We start from the raw sequence: 15893 nt of genomic DNA on the forward strand, positions 1-15893 counted from the left end.
TTTCCGGCCGCATTTATTGATAGTGGAATATCATAAGTCTCAGGCTGCGGATGGATTTCGAGATCTAGTAATAGGCAAAGCATGTCATGATCACTTTCGGCCTTCTGAATGACCTCTAGTGACACGACCCTTTCGAACAAATTTCGAGAGGCCCAGATGTAGTCTAAGGTGTTTCTACATTGTAGTCGCTTCCAGGTTGTCTTGCAGGGTTGGTCACCTTTAGTATTGCCATTTAACATCTGACAATTTCGTAATGTAAGGGCTCGAGACCAAGATTGGCCTCGTTCAGGGACCTCAGACTCCGGTAGCTGATTGTTTTCCATTGTTTGAGGGTTGAATCGAAACCAACTGCAGTTCAGATCGATGCAAACAATCACTGCTAAATTGGTATACTTGATGAAGGCCTCATCAATTAAAGTTGTTACCTTATCGATGAAATCGGGGGTGGGGATTATTGCTGGATTCCAGTAACAATTAATTACAAGTAGGTGACTGTGAGTCTTGAAGTTCGTCGTATCAATTCGTATAATCGTGCACTGCACATATGGATTCGGGTTGACTACAACAATGGGGGTCATCCAGTTGTACATTTTCACCATGGTTAGTAGACCTGAATAAGGACGGCCAGTAGGGTTTTTTTTGGCCGGGTTTAGAAAGATACTGTATCCATCTCGGGTGGGTACTTCACGAAGCCATGTTTCTTGGAGGCAGATTATGAAGACATCAGCGCAAGATTCTGTAAAGTTGTTAAACAGATGCATAAAGCCACGGGTGTTCCAAGACATCAGTGTAAGGTTCTTCCTAGTCACTCATTGTTAGTGGTGTTGTTCGGTTCTTCTGTTAGCTACAGGTCTGCCTCCTTCTCTTCCGACTAAGCGGTCCCGGTCGTTTCGTGATTTTTGTGGATATACTAAAGATTTCCGTAAGGACGACCGGCAGATCGTGCTTTCGGAGTTATTTGTATTTGTCTTCCTGGTCATGGTTCCTTTTTGATTTATCAAATCAGGTTCCAGGGAAATGTCAAAACCAAAGACGAGCAGCTCTTCAACTGCTTGTAATAAAATGTTTTTCACAGCTCGTGAAGTTATATGTAGCAGCACTTGGTCTGTAGATTTTTCTGTTGCATACTCAACGATTTTAATGTCGTCGGTCGTAATTGTCCGAAGTTGAGGGACGCAGGCGAATAATTTTAGAACATTTGTTCTGTTTAAATTTAAATGGTGTTCGTCCGCATATATGTTCTGGAGTCGGAGTTTCCATGATGTTGTTTCCAGTTCTGAGATAGTATCGACGTGCGCTCTAGTGCGAAAATGGACTTCAGTTTTCCTCTGATTCAGAGTTAACTTAGGGTTTAGTTTTGAGTTGACTGGTGAAGGTGAGACCTTTACGATGGTTGTATTTTTGTTTGTTGAAGCTTCACAAGAGCGTCGTTTTGGCGGGTTTTCATTCAGCGGGATTGACTTTTCTGCGAGTTTATCGAACACATTCGTTGGAGTGGGTTCATAGGAAGATGCATTCTGGGTTTCGCTTCCAATTGAATATGTGGATAGATTACATAGGTCTATAGAGCCTACTTCTGCCGAGCTAGACAGATTTTGGATGTCAGAGTCTATGCGTCGGCGTTTTGTCGATTGTTTAGATATACCTTTGATCTGCCCTTTTGGTTGGGGAGACCGTTGAGTTTGTAATAAGCTTGCTTGTGATTGTCCAGTTGTTCTCTCAAACAGACCAGTTTTCTTTGGGGTAGTCAAACTTCTTATGAATTTTTTTACTTTCTGACATATGCTTTTTTGTGGCAGTGCATTATGTCCAGTGTCGGGAAGTTTCTTTTGGAGAACGTTAGGACCCTTCTTGGTCGTTTTAGATATTGCAAAAGTTTTGACTGGGCCACGAAATATATTGAACGTGGTCGGTTGTGTAGTTGTTTGACCAAGTGCTTCCGCGGCATTCACAGACAAAAGGGGGGGGACCATTTTCTGAAGGGACAGCAGTTTCTGTGTGTCTTGAAGAGTCACAGGGGAGCACATAATCAGGTTGGGTCCCATGAATAGGGGCTGGAACGCTAGTTTCAGGGTTTGGAAAGGCGCGAACAATGGATGTTGCAAGATATGCCTCGTTTGGCACTTGCTCATTGCTGTTTGGAACTGCTGAATTGCTTTTTGTGATGGATGGCGCTGCATGTATTTGATTATTAGAATTAACATTTTTCCTCATCCATTTCACAGCATCTAGCAGACCTTCTGTTAGTGTATCGTTTTGGCAGTGATGTCTTGCGGCCAAATCGCCTAAACGTTCTTGCCATCTAATTGACTGGTCAGCATTTTTTTCAATTTGTTTTTGAAGAAAGTCTGTAAAGAGATCAATTGTGTCTATTTTCTGAGCCAAAGTCTGCATTATTGCTCCTTGTTCAGATATTTGAGTTTGTAGAGCTTCGTAAAGTTTAGAAAAGGGTGCCAGTGCGACTGCAGATGCCGCGAGAACATTATTGTGAATTTGCGTGATAAAATCAGTTGCAGCATTTGCCTGGAAAAAATTTGCGGATATTGCGTCTTGTTCATTTGAAGATGAGATTGAGCAGTCCAAGTGAAACTTAGATTTAATGGGCGACAGGGTGCGTGGCAGATTGGACGGCGGAAATTCTCCAAGAGGGGACTTGTTTAAAGAAAATGAGGAGCTTGCTTGGGCCGAAAGATGATCTTGTGCTTTTGGGAGATTCTGAAGATTTGATTTTAGCTCTGTAATTCTTTGTAGGCGTCTAGCCCTTGCAAAAGAGCTGGAGTCCAGATCAGATTGCTTATTTATTGCTGATGTCTCGGGCAATTTTGTGGAGTGACGGCTCAGGGCTCTTATAGTTGCTGATTCCTCTGGCGCTTGACACGCGTAGCTGCTACGGTTTCCGTGTACCGAGCGCTCAGGTGTGTAATTTGGGGCGGGATTATTGGCACACTCCAATTGCTGGACGTCCTGTTAGGCGCATTGATGTGCCGTGAATTTTTTGGGTGGTTTGTTCGCTTTGAGGGCCCATATGATTGTGTTCTGTTGGCCTCTCCGCGGTCATTGCTGCCATGACAAAAGGAGGAGTAGAGGATAAGTGACAGGACGTAGTTTCTAAAGAGTGCAGATTTGGTAGTAAATTTTTTGGAGGAACTTCTGAAGATGATTTCTGCTGTAGGGAAGGTACTATTTGTGCGCAGTTAAAAGCACACTCCAAATCTTCGTCATTTGGTAGGTTTAACAGTTCGTCGTCGCTTACCGGAAAGGAAGAGGCAGCGTGGTTAATATGGCACAAAGATTGGAATGGTTGACTAGTTTGGGGTGCCCGAGCGTCAGGCACTGAAGGGCCTGGGTGGATCGTGGTATCATGTATTATGTCCAGAGAAGCAGCGGCCGTAGTAGGACTCCGCAGGGGGCACATTGACGGAGCAGCTAGCGAGCTGACGGTCTGTACTGCCGGGTCTTCTTCAACATTATTACATAATTTAAGAGTCAGCAGAGGATTGACAGAGATGGGGAAAGGGACTGTGGTCGCTTGAGGTTCAGGGACATCGTCATTGGAGGTGTCTAGCAACTCTCGGCTCAAAAATGGAACAGATCCCTCATGAGTTCCCTGGTGATTTTGATCTACGAATGAGGGTGCTGCCAAAGCTGTCGCTGATGTTGTAGGCGGTGTGTGGTCATTAGAACAGAAGCGGATAAGTGTAGGCGCTTCAATTGGATGGTCGTGGCTCAGGGCTTCAAAACATAAATTAGGATGATGGAGGACATGGGGCTGCTCTGAGTGATCTGAGAGATCGTTTGGTAGGGCTGTAGGTAAGACTGTAGGTAGGGTAAGCGATGCGAGCAGAGCTCGGGCAGCAGGTTTGCTTACCTTTGTTCCGGGTACTGCCTTCATCGCGGTCCAAGGGTTGAGCATTCGTCGGTGTTGAAGTGTTTTCTTCCGAGTCTGGGGCCCTTCTGGTGTTAACGTCATCGATGCTAAGATTAAGTAGCGGTTGCTCGAGGGCTCCCGGGAGCGTACTGGTGCAAACTGGATTCGTTGCCGAAAATTGAGCAGGCAAAGCCTTTTTAAAGGTGAGCGATGTGAAAGCAGAAAAATTAAATAGGATGAAAACACCAGATTTCGTTTAGCCGGCAGCCGTCCAGCCGTTGTGCTTTTGACATTGAAAATGACAGTAATAAACAATTAGTGTCAGGGATAGGAAATGTCTGGTTTAAATGTGAAGGCATCCCCAGTATAGTGATGAGAATTGGAGCTAGGAGCAGTCAAGTAGCGGAATTGGCAGCCAATTATAAAGCAATTGCTACTGTAGTTGATAATGAATTTAGTGAAATTGTCCTGGTGACTGATTCTGATTATGCACAAAATAGTTTTGTGGAATATTGTCCTGGCTGGAAAGCAAGAGACATGGTAATATACAATAAAAAGCCACTTAAACATGGAAAAATGATACAAGCCATAGACAAATTGGTGTCAGAGAATAATTTGACAATAAACTGGAGAAAAATGTGCGGGCATTTAACAACTCCAGGATAGGATAAGGAGGGGAATGATAAGGCAGATCACCTGGCTAAAATTGGGGCTGTGATGGGAGAATTGCTACCTATTGAATATTTACTTGGCGAAATACAAATTGATGCAGTAACACACTCTAAAGCGCCAAAAGAGGTGGATCAACCAGTAGTATAATGGAGTTACGATACACCAGATCAAGATCTGATTAAAGCACAAAAGGATTATCCAATTTTGGGAACATATTATAATCATTTAATAGACCCTGAACAATACCCTTTAACAGAAAATGATTGTGTGGGAAAAGAAGAGTTGAGAGTGCTATTAAAGAATAAGAAACTAATTAGACTACAGGATGGGCTCATGATTAGATAGTCCATAACAGGACAAATACAGTGGGCGGAGATACTGAAATATTATGCTTACTGGCCACATATGTCCCAAGATGTGGAATTATATACTAGGGGATATCTGCCACGTGCCCAATTTAAACCTGCTTCACCAATGCATAGAGCCCCATTAATGAAAAGAGGCTTAACTCTTCCATGGTCAGATTTGCAAATAGACTATGTAGGGCCTGTAAAGAGGTCGAGCAGGGGTAACCGGTATATTATGAGTGTTGTATGTTTGATATCAAAATGGATAGAGTGTATTCCTGCACCAGATTATAGTGCGTAAACAGCAGCTACATTACTGGTGAATCATATATTTTCAAGGTTTGGATTACCACAAGGAATAGAATCAGACAGAGGAAGTCATTTCACAAGCGCTCTAATGAGTAAGGTATGGCAAATACTGGGAGTGAAAAGAAAATGACACATTGCATATCGAGCTACTTCTTCTGGGGGAGTTGAACGCTGTAATAGGTCTGTTGTGGATATATTATAGAAATTTGTAGCAGAAGCAGGTTCCAGCTGGGATTTACGTTTACCTTTGGTTTTGATAGCAATCCGATCAACTCCTGCTAAAGCAACAGGTATTAGCCCCCATGAGATTTTGACAGGTATAGGAAGATGGTGTTGCCGCAAAACCTACTATACAGAACACATGAGCAGACACTTGTAAGCACATCTACAGTTCATGAATACATGGATGAACTGAGGAAGCATTTACAACATGCATTTACTTTTGTGCAGCGAAATCTAGAAAGGACTGCTGACAGTACAAAGTTATGTTATGATAAAAATACATCTGTGAAGGAGTATTGTGTGGGGGGATCAGGTGTATAAATTTCATTTTGGAAAAAGTAAACTGAACAATTCTAAATTTATGGCAGCCTGGCAGGGACCATTTCGAATTATAGATAAGATTTCTCCCAAATTTTGAAAACTGAAGGTGAAACAACAAAAGAACAGTTCGTTCACATAAGTCAAATTAAACCATGGCATCCCAAACATGAGGTAAAGAGGCTTGAGCATGTAGAAAAGGATAAAGACCCTTAAATACATGAAAGAAGATAAATGAGTTTAGTCATAGGGCAGCGGCAGAGAAATAAAAATAGATGTGATTGATTATTGTAATGAACCCAAATACTGTGACATATATATATATATATAAAAGGGTGAAATTAGTATTGTGCTATATACTTAATTTGTTTCTTTTCTATTTGATTTAGAATACTAACATACCTTTAATCAGAGGTCAAGGGACTGGAAGACACGGGAGGATGGAGTCCTGGAGTCCACTCGGACGAAGCCCCGACGGGGGGCGAAGACCAAGGCTACATAGCAAGTAGCATTGATGATGACGCCAACGATGTGGCTGATCATTATGATATTCGGAGGGACTTCAAAACCTTGGAAGCACAGGTTGTCATTGAGCCCGGACCAACATCTGGTATTGCGGTAGAAGAAGCACCTGGATTCATCATGAGTGATAGAAGGATGATATTCCAGAACATTTATATACCATTGAATCCTGATACTCTGATGAAAAAACATTTTTAATAATACTGGAATTAAGGCTGAGCAAACTAAGGAGTGGCTGGAACTAAAGAAAGAGGACACTAAGCAGTCAATAAGAGATATGTTGATGCAATTGGAGAAAACATTTGTGAATTCAGCAGACATAAAGAAAAGGATAGGAAAAAGAGGAGCAATAATGCTTGTGGTCTCATTGGTAATGTCTATAATTGGAGCCATAATAGGTATCATGATGTCAACAGCCAATGCTATTTCAGTAGGGACGCTGAGTACTAATGCACAACAACTGAGTATTGACCTAGCAATGATACAAAGAACTTTAGATGGAATTAGAGGGGGATTGGATGAACAAGTAAGGTTCATAAAAGAAACTGCGATCATATTGAATGAAAAAGCGGATGTAATTCAACGGACAAGCAAGATAATTATTAAACATGACCGAGTATTGAATGAAATACTGAATATAGTGAATCCTATTGATAGACTATTGACGAATTACATGAGGGAAGTTCAAATTGCAATTTCACAATTGATTTGAGGACATATACCATTGCATTTCGTTTCACAAGATATTATTCATCAAATGATAGAAAGGTTGACCAGGAGGGAGATTGATATGGTACAAGTGAAAATTGCATTTGAAATGGGTAATGCAATGCCCTTATGTGTGGATTTGGAGAGGTTGGAAATAGGGTTTGCATTATGCATCCTGTTAATAGCTCCTGAAATCATTTATCAAACTAAGTGGGTACACAATGTGGGATTTTGGCAAGAAGATAAGTTTATTAATATCAGGACTCCAGAAGTGGTGGCATTTCAGTCATGGAAGCCTGAGGTGTACATGATCCCAAATTTGGAAACCTGTGTAAAATATAAAGAACAAAATTACATGTGTCCAGGAAAACCGTTTATTCCTGATGCTACAAACGCTATTTGTGGTTTGAAATCTGACCCAAGTGTATCAGAAGGATGCAAAGTAGTTATTAGCAATATGGGGGTTGAAGAGCTGGCACAAGCTAAAATGGTCAAAAGTAAATGGTTGGTCAGCACCTGTATGAAGAATTTGATGATAATCCAATTGAATCATGGAATCATGGAACGTTTGCTGCAGGTAAAATATAATGTATTTTACTTAAAGGTTCCGAAGGACACAATTGTTTCAATTGGAGGTTTAACATTATTTCATATTACAAAGGATATTTGAGAAAGCCAAGTAGAGAATATTGAATTTTTTCAAAGGGATGCATTTCCAATAGACCCGGATGTGGAGTTCTTATTGAATCATAAAGAGAAGCATGTGGTAAAAATGAATCTGAGAAAGAACACTATCACAGTTAGTAACCTGGGTATAATAGAAGTGGAGAAGTTTAATTGGTGAACCTGGGGGGAACGCTCTGTGGTGGGTTTAGCTGCTCTGGTGCTAATAATGGGAGGATGGTTGATTGTTTTGTCCGTAAAGGTGAAGATGTTGCTCATGTTATTAGCTACAACAGGGAATGAAAGATATCCCAATACGCATACATTTTAAAGGAAGAAAAGGAGCGTGTTTGAGTTTCTTCCAATTGTGGCCTAGACCATTGCCAAATTCCAGATAAAGGAGGGATGATGTAGTATCATTTATTGTGTCTTGGAGTACGGCGCCACTGAATATGATAACATTATAGCCAGCAATAATGTGGCACACATATAGCCAGCCATAGGTTGCTAGTGTAACATATGGATATGCGAATGGAGACAGGCGGCAGTTTTAAAAGCACACCAGAATATTTTCTTTTTTTCTTCTCTCTTATTTGAAATGCCTCATTCACAGGGCACCACGTTAGCTGTCTAATTGACTGACCGGTACAAACTCAATAACATTATAATGTGCTCTCCATGTGGAAAAAGAGGCAGAAGAGACATGCTCTCAGAGTCATTTTAAACGTGCATTCAGATTTTTTTTTCCTTGCTCTCTGTGTTCACTGTGTCGCAGTAAGCAAATTCTGCATGCCAGGAAATTAGTTTAGATACAGTTTCTTACTGTAAAAGTTGAGCTATTGTTAAAGGAAGGAGGATACAGTCTTTTGGCTTTTGAAATTGATTGGTGACACGTAAGCATGGGGGATGTAACAGAATTCTGGTGGACAAGGTCTGACAGAACTGAGTTAAGATCGTTTTTGCTGAGCTGCTGACACAGACCTTCAGAGACTGGGCATTCCTGGTCTCACTTGGCACCGGCACGAGAATTCCATGTTCTCGCTGTGCGCTTCAAACACAAAGAAAACCCTGGGCCCATTCCTCGGAGCCAAGGAAGGTCGTGTGTGGGAGAGCTACAGATAGCTGGTAACTATACAAGTGGAGTGTGATTACTGTGTGCTGTTGTACGAATGACCTAATATCAGCAGGCACAATAGAAAAAGGGAATCCCCTGTGTTTAATCGCTACGCTGTAATGTTGCAAAGTGAATATTGTTCTTTTGCTGTATGTTTTTTTTCTCTTCTTGTTACAGATGATGCAAAGTGAATCTCGTTCTACTGCTGTACATTCTTTCTGTTTGCTTCTCTAAAACAAAAGGGTAAAATGGTGTTTTGAAATGCAATTGTTTATAATACACAAAAATACACAGAGCAGATTGTGTAGAGTGTTTTTTGTTTTTCTCTTTTCTTATTGCAACTGGAATAGCACTTGTGATACGGGGACAATTTTTAGGTAGTGCATTTGTCATTTTTCCCATGTAGATAAAACAACAGAAAGAATAAGTTGTCTAAAAATAAGACTTGACAGTAATAAATAGTTGTATGCGTGTACTCCCCAGTGTTTGCTGTCTGGGTGAAATCTTATACAATACATAGATTACTGGGGGTCTATGAACCAGTAATGGAGCCATGGACACATAATTCTCTGGTGTAGATAAATCAGTGATCACAGCCACAGGTGGCACTCTATATGAAAATGTGGTGTTTCTGAAAAATGTAAGTCTAAGGCTCTCTATAAATCACAGACATATTATAAGAATAAGGAAGGTTTTGTATGATGGGTTATGATATAGGGAAAGAAAATCATGCTCACCACTAAGTAATTTACCACCAGAGAATACCACCAACAAAAATGTACACCACTAAATGATCCTGTGTACTGTAATAAGGAACGGTCCCTGAAAGGAAATAAGGCCAAACTCAATCTAAATGCAAGGAGTATTCATTGCCAAATTACCATTATTTTTGGCGGTAAGAAAATACCGCCAGTCCCCAAATCTACACAAAATACCCAACAGTGCCCAAGTAAGTCCTTGAAAAGTTGTGAAAAGTTTAGAAATGAAGAAAGAATGGAACTGGGAGCTATGGAAGGGCACAGTTTTAACTTGACAGTCCCAAGAGTGGTAAAACATTGAATTTAAAAATGTCTGTGAAGCATGAACATAAATCGCAGACATGTCATCATGCCACATGGGCAAAGTCATGTGATGATGTCCGGGGACGTCTGCAGTGATGTTATGAGACCGCAGACTTCTGGTAGAGGAAAAAGTGTGTAAAAAGTTTTAAAAAACAATATAGGAGCACTGGCAAAGTGTTAGGACATGGAGAAGTGTAATGTTTCAACTTTAAAGTCCATATAGTTAGATTTAAAGATGTTCATGAAGAGCGAACACCAATAGAACACACGTAATTACGCCACACAGGCATAGTGACATGATGAAGTCCAGGGACGTCTGCTGCCTTGTCACAACATTCTGTAACTAACATGCACCATGTGACCTATGACATAGCATGTATATGGTGCGACGTCTGCACCCAGACAATGGCATTTGCAAACAAATTAAAAGTGCGTAGTTCGCTCTGCGGCATAGACAGTGAGTTCCTGAACACCAAAACATCTCTAGGTGTCAAAGGCATGTAGATATGCGTACACAGACATTATTATAGTCAGCGGACATCAAAATGGTGTTTTAAAACAAAACATTTTTTTTACGAAGATTGCAACATTATATTATTTTATTGACATTAGATATTTATAAAGAAAAAATGTGTGGGACTTATATATATAAATTATATTTATAATGATTTATTTTAAGAAAGGGATGCAGAATCAGAGTGTGAAACAGAAATAGGGGAATTTGGAGGTGGTACAAAGTCATGATGAGGAGAATGAGTGAGAAAAGTTTCATCAAAACGTCTGTCGTTTATATTTTCATTAATTCATTCACATGATTCCAGGGGTAAAGTGGGAAAGGTACAAGTATGGCAGTGAAAATCAACATTTCTAATTACATGATTTATAACATATGTGACACATTCTTTAATAAAATCATTACTAATGTTTGTTTTTTAATTTTTTAGATTTGGTAATTGGGATTGTGTTTCTAGTTGTTGAGCTTCTTCATGATTAGTTTTGGGTTTGATTTCTTCTTCTACATTCTGTAGTATAAACAATAAGAAATTCATATTTAAATAAGATCTCCATCAGTTACATTACTTGCTTGCTTTAAAACATATATTTTTTACTGTTAGAGATGTGCTCATCGCTCATTTCATCTTTGGGAAAGTTCTCCTCTGGCCATTCAAGTGTGCTTGCGATTTCTGTCAAAATATAAAATGGTGATACTTGCTTAGGAGTAATGTTTATCACTGTATAAAACCATGACAAATGGACAAACTGATCCTACCTACCAAAGGTATGGGTAGCCGTCACTCAAAAAATTTCAAATCACAAAATGGAGCTGTTTGCAGGCATGCATGTCCCCGTCAATATATTGAGCGTAGAACCTGCGGGCAAAAGTAAAAAGCGCTATCAGGACCACACTTCATAGGCTGCCAGTAATAATTACCAAGCCCACACATACCCTCCATACCAATATATTTGCTCATGCAAGTGATCGTTACCATCTTAATAAACTAAGTCTAAAAACAAAGAAAAAACAGTTAATTCTATGAATACTCGAGCACTACATGATGGCATTTTATGGTCTCTTAACCTAATAAAATTAATTACAATATTACACTATTCCCAAAATGTCTTAAAGACTTGACATGTTTCATAAAAATGTTCTGTGATATAGTGTTTTTTTTTTCTATCTAGCTATTCTTGGAAATATTAACATGGTAATATTTCTTGAGAGAGAGTTGTTTGAATGCCCTGGTGATGAGTTTAAATTGGAATATTGATGATGCCCTATTTGAAATGATAAATGAGACAAAGGAGTTCCAGTTTGTTAACCTAACTCAGGAAGGATTAACACAAAGTCAGAACTGGCCAGTTAGAGTGAATCTGGTAGCTAGTCTATACAGGAAAGAGTGTGGGAAATAACCTTTCAAAACAATTAGTCAAATGATCCATTTTCATGACACAATTGTGCAACTCATTTCGAAACATGAGGTGAGGTCATCTCAACTCTTTTTTCATTGTTGTTGTTTTGATTGCTGGTAAACATGTCTCGCAGAAGGGCGAGTGTCGAATATGGGTACCCTATACCGAATGCAATGGGTCCATCCACATGGACCACAAAGCTAATAGGGGTGCAGATGTATGATGATATTCTATCCGCACCCCTTGTCTTTATACCAGTGAAAAACACGATGGGGATGGCTCTGCCATGCCTCTTCCCCCATCTCCTCCAGACCCTAGTGACTCTGTTCTCTTGGTCTCACTCCTCCATTATTTCTAACCGGGGCCGACCTCTCTTTGACAATGGGGAGGAATCTTTTCCACCTCTGTCCTCAAATCAAACAGGCAGAAACCAGTAAACTATCTTAGAGGATGCCTTCATGGATACCCCTCTGGAATTTTTTCCTGTGGATGCTACGCTATTAGCATTATCTCAGCATTTACTGGAATCAATTTCCCCGCTCCAGGAACAGGAGCATTCTGAATGAAATGCTGAGGTAAGAGCTCTGTCTAAAGTCATGGATCAAGTGTTAGATGAGCTAAAAAAACACCTGTTTTATGGAAATACAAATATTATTAGAAAGGTTATTGGGATTGGCTAAATCCTCTCTAACATCTAATAGCAATATGGCTATATCCGTCCCAATAATTCCTGTGTTACTAGTCCCAAAGGATTCAGAAGGCTTGGGGGTGGAATCGGGAGTAGGGCTCGCCAAATCTCCTTTGGGTCCCTCTACACAAATGCCTATAACTATTGAGGGTATCACTACATATTATTCCCACCAAAAATATCGCCGTATATATGGTCGTCTGGAACGGCCATTGGCAATATTTTTGGCGGAGATCATTTTTTGGGAAGCGGGGGTTGCAGGGGTTTCCTCCGCTCCTTTAATGCAACGGTGGCAGGGGTGTCCCCCACAGGTTCCATGTCTTAATATCGCCACAAAAATAGGCAATGGGATATTAATTATTGTGCCCCTCCCTCCAGTGAAATTTCAGGAAAGATCAAAAAGGAAGAAAAATAATAACAAAAAGAAAAATCTTAATGGCTTGTTGGGTAATCCAAACAAAAAACCTTAAAAAAACAAATGGCAAAACTTTATTAGGGAGGATAGTGACCAATTGTACAGTGTTGGTCACGGTCTTGATTGCAAACCAGAAAAAGCCTCAATGATTGATATGGGTGAGGGGCTTTTAGCAGCCAATACCCTTTCTGAAGAGATATCTCATAAATGCAAAAAAAGGTCAGAAAGATACAAATAAAGTGAACCCGTTGAGAATGTTCTGGCTGCTCCCCACTCTCATAAACAATCATTATACAAGGCTGATGACCGAGAAGTATATAATCTGTTCTCAAAACAAAAGGCTGTAATCCAAGCCACGTCTCCCTTATGTCCTGCCCCTTTACCATTGAAAACACAGAGAAATTACTCTTCGAATGCCCAAGAGCCGCATAAATTGCTAAACGGTCCCTAACTTGACAAATTCTTGGTTACAGGATTCCCCTCACACTTTGAGGGCAAACCAAAATGATCAACCTTTGCAAGTTCAACTCTCACATAGGAGGATGGAACCGCCTACATCCTTATAGACACAACCTATTTTGGATCTAAGGCCAACTGTAAATAATCATAGCAGCAAGATTCCCGATGTATCAAAATCAAGAGTCAGTTGGAGTTCTTATGCAGATGATTTTTTATTGATGGATAACCCCCCCTTGGTCTTCAACATCTGATATCTGCCTTTGCAAAATATATTCCCCTGAATGATCTAGTAGTAAATGTTCATAAGGTTTATAGTCATAATGTCGAAAAAAAAATGTCGACAGACAAAAATGTCGAAAAAAAATGTCGAAAATAATAATGTCGACATCCTATACTTATAATGTAAAAAGTCATTTTTTCGAAAAAAAAATGTCGACTTTTTTTTTTGACATTATGACTATAAACCCTTAAAACTATCAACACCTCACCCAACACCCCCCTGCCACCCCCCCACACCCCCCAACCACCCTTTCACCCCTCATACTCAACACATACCAATTATTTATTTATTTATTTATTTATTCAATAAATAAATAAACTAAAAAAGGATCATTTACTATGGGGGGGTCCCCCCCAACCCCCCCTCACCCAACACCCCCCTGCCACCCCCCCCCCACACCCCACAACCACCCTTTCACCCCTCATACTCAACACATACCAATTATTTATTTATTTATTTATTTATTCAATAAATAAATAAACTAAAAAAGGATCATTTACTATGGGGGGGTCCCCCCCAACCCCCCCTCACCCAACACCCCCCTGCCACCCCCCCCACACCCCCCCAACCACCCTTTCACCCCTCATACTCAACACATACCAATTATTTATTTATTTATTTATTTATTTATTCATTCAATAATTAAATAAATAAAAAATTGTATTTACTATGGGGGGGCCCCCCCCCCAACCCCCCCTCACTCAACACCCCCCTGCCACCCCCCCACACCCCCCAACCATCCCTCATACTCAACACATCATATATATATTTATTTATTTATTTATGCATACACTAAATTAAATTTCGAAAAAATATCGAAAAATGTCGACATTTTTGTTTGTCGACATTATTGTTTTTCGACATTAATTTTTCGACATTTTGACTGTCGACATTATTGATGTCGACATTATGACTGCACACCGTCCATAAATCACTGATTATGCGATTTAATTTAAGGAAAAAGCCAAGTCTTTATAGTTTGTTTCTAGATAAGGTAAAATTGGAAGTAAGATTGAATTATATATCTTGGCTTTCCCATATTTGACAAAGCTAACATTGGTCAGACACGTAATGATTTTATGCTGAGGGCCAAATTGGTAGTAGCACAAATGAGGATGGTTGAGCGTAAATACTAGGCATTTTCTTGGGTATCTCTTTTTCGTTTCTACAAACTTAAGGTGTTACCAAAGTTGTGCTATTGTCTTGAATTATATTTTATTTCCGGAAATGTAAAATTGCAAGCTAGTATATGGTGAGAAATCGTGCTCTGTCTTTCAAAATGTATACCCCTTTCGGCATTAAGGTATGAATTTGGACTCCAATCCATCCAAAGTGTAGTTGAATGGAAATGTCTTTCACTATATTGAAAATTGATTATGGATGAATGTAAAAACCTGTATCATGATTTAGGTCAACACTTGAGACAGTCCTAGATGGTGTTTCTAGGCAAGCTTACAGGATTGTCAAGTCATCTCCTATAAAAAATCTTGAGTGATACAGAAACTCTAGTGGGTAATCCCCTAAGAGTTAAGAAATGACTGCAACATGCTGACAGGGCGACCACTATGCATGAAGTATCCAAATCGACTCTCTATTACCATCTGCTATCTCATTACAAATGCCTGTGTAACCCCAAGCCGTATTTGTCCCATTTTCCTAACAAAACATGGAGAAACTCATTTATGAGATTCTGGTTCAATGTACTACAAACTGGTGAAATTATAGAGATACAGGGAAACCTGCCTACTGCATTGATTCCTTGTAGGCATTGCAAAAAGGAGGGCATTATTGAAAATTTCTAGACACCTTCTTTTGGAATGCCCTTCATTAACCCCATTTAGAGCGCAATATTTTGGGAAATGTGTGCAAAATCATCAGAGAGTTGATTTTGATGCACTCTGGTATCTTATGCTGTAAGGTAATAAGGTAGGCCTTCAGTTTGCAATTGTGAGATTCTTGTCTGAAAAAATGTGGCTTAATAAACCTCTTATGAGGTATTTGGCCTGAACTTTTAATGCATATATTTATACATTGGTCTTTAGTGAACGTTATTATGTGTTGATTTTTTTACTTTTATTGAGTTTTGTTGTGAATAATGAATTATACTTAGGAAGATATGTTTAAATTGTATGTGTATAGATTGTCCAAACTTTCGGCTGTGAAAGTATATTGTATTCTGTTATTTAGTTATCCTGTCCTTTATTATGGTCATTTTATGAATTGGTTAGTTATGATAATTTTTAATTCAGATGAGAAATTATCAGTATCATAGTTCTATTTTGTTTTATTGTGTTTAAAAAAAAATGTTAAAAGCTTTTTTCTCTAATACCAAAAAT

The sequence above is a fragment of the Ambystoma mexicanum genome, chromosome 3p, assembly GCF_040938575.1.
Source record: "Ambystoma mexicanum isolate Mex_15411 chromosome 3p, UKY_AmexF1_1, whole genome shotgun sequence".
NCBI lineage: Eukaryota > Metazoa > Chordata > Amphibia > Caudata > Ambystomatidae > Ambystoma > Ambystoma mexicanum.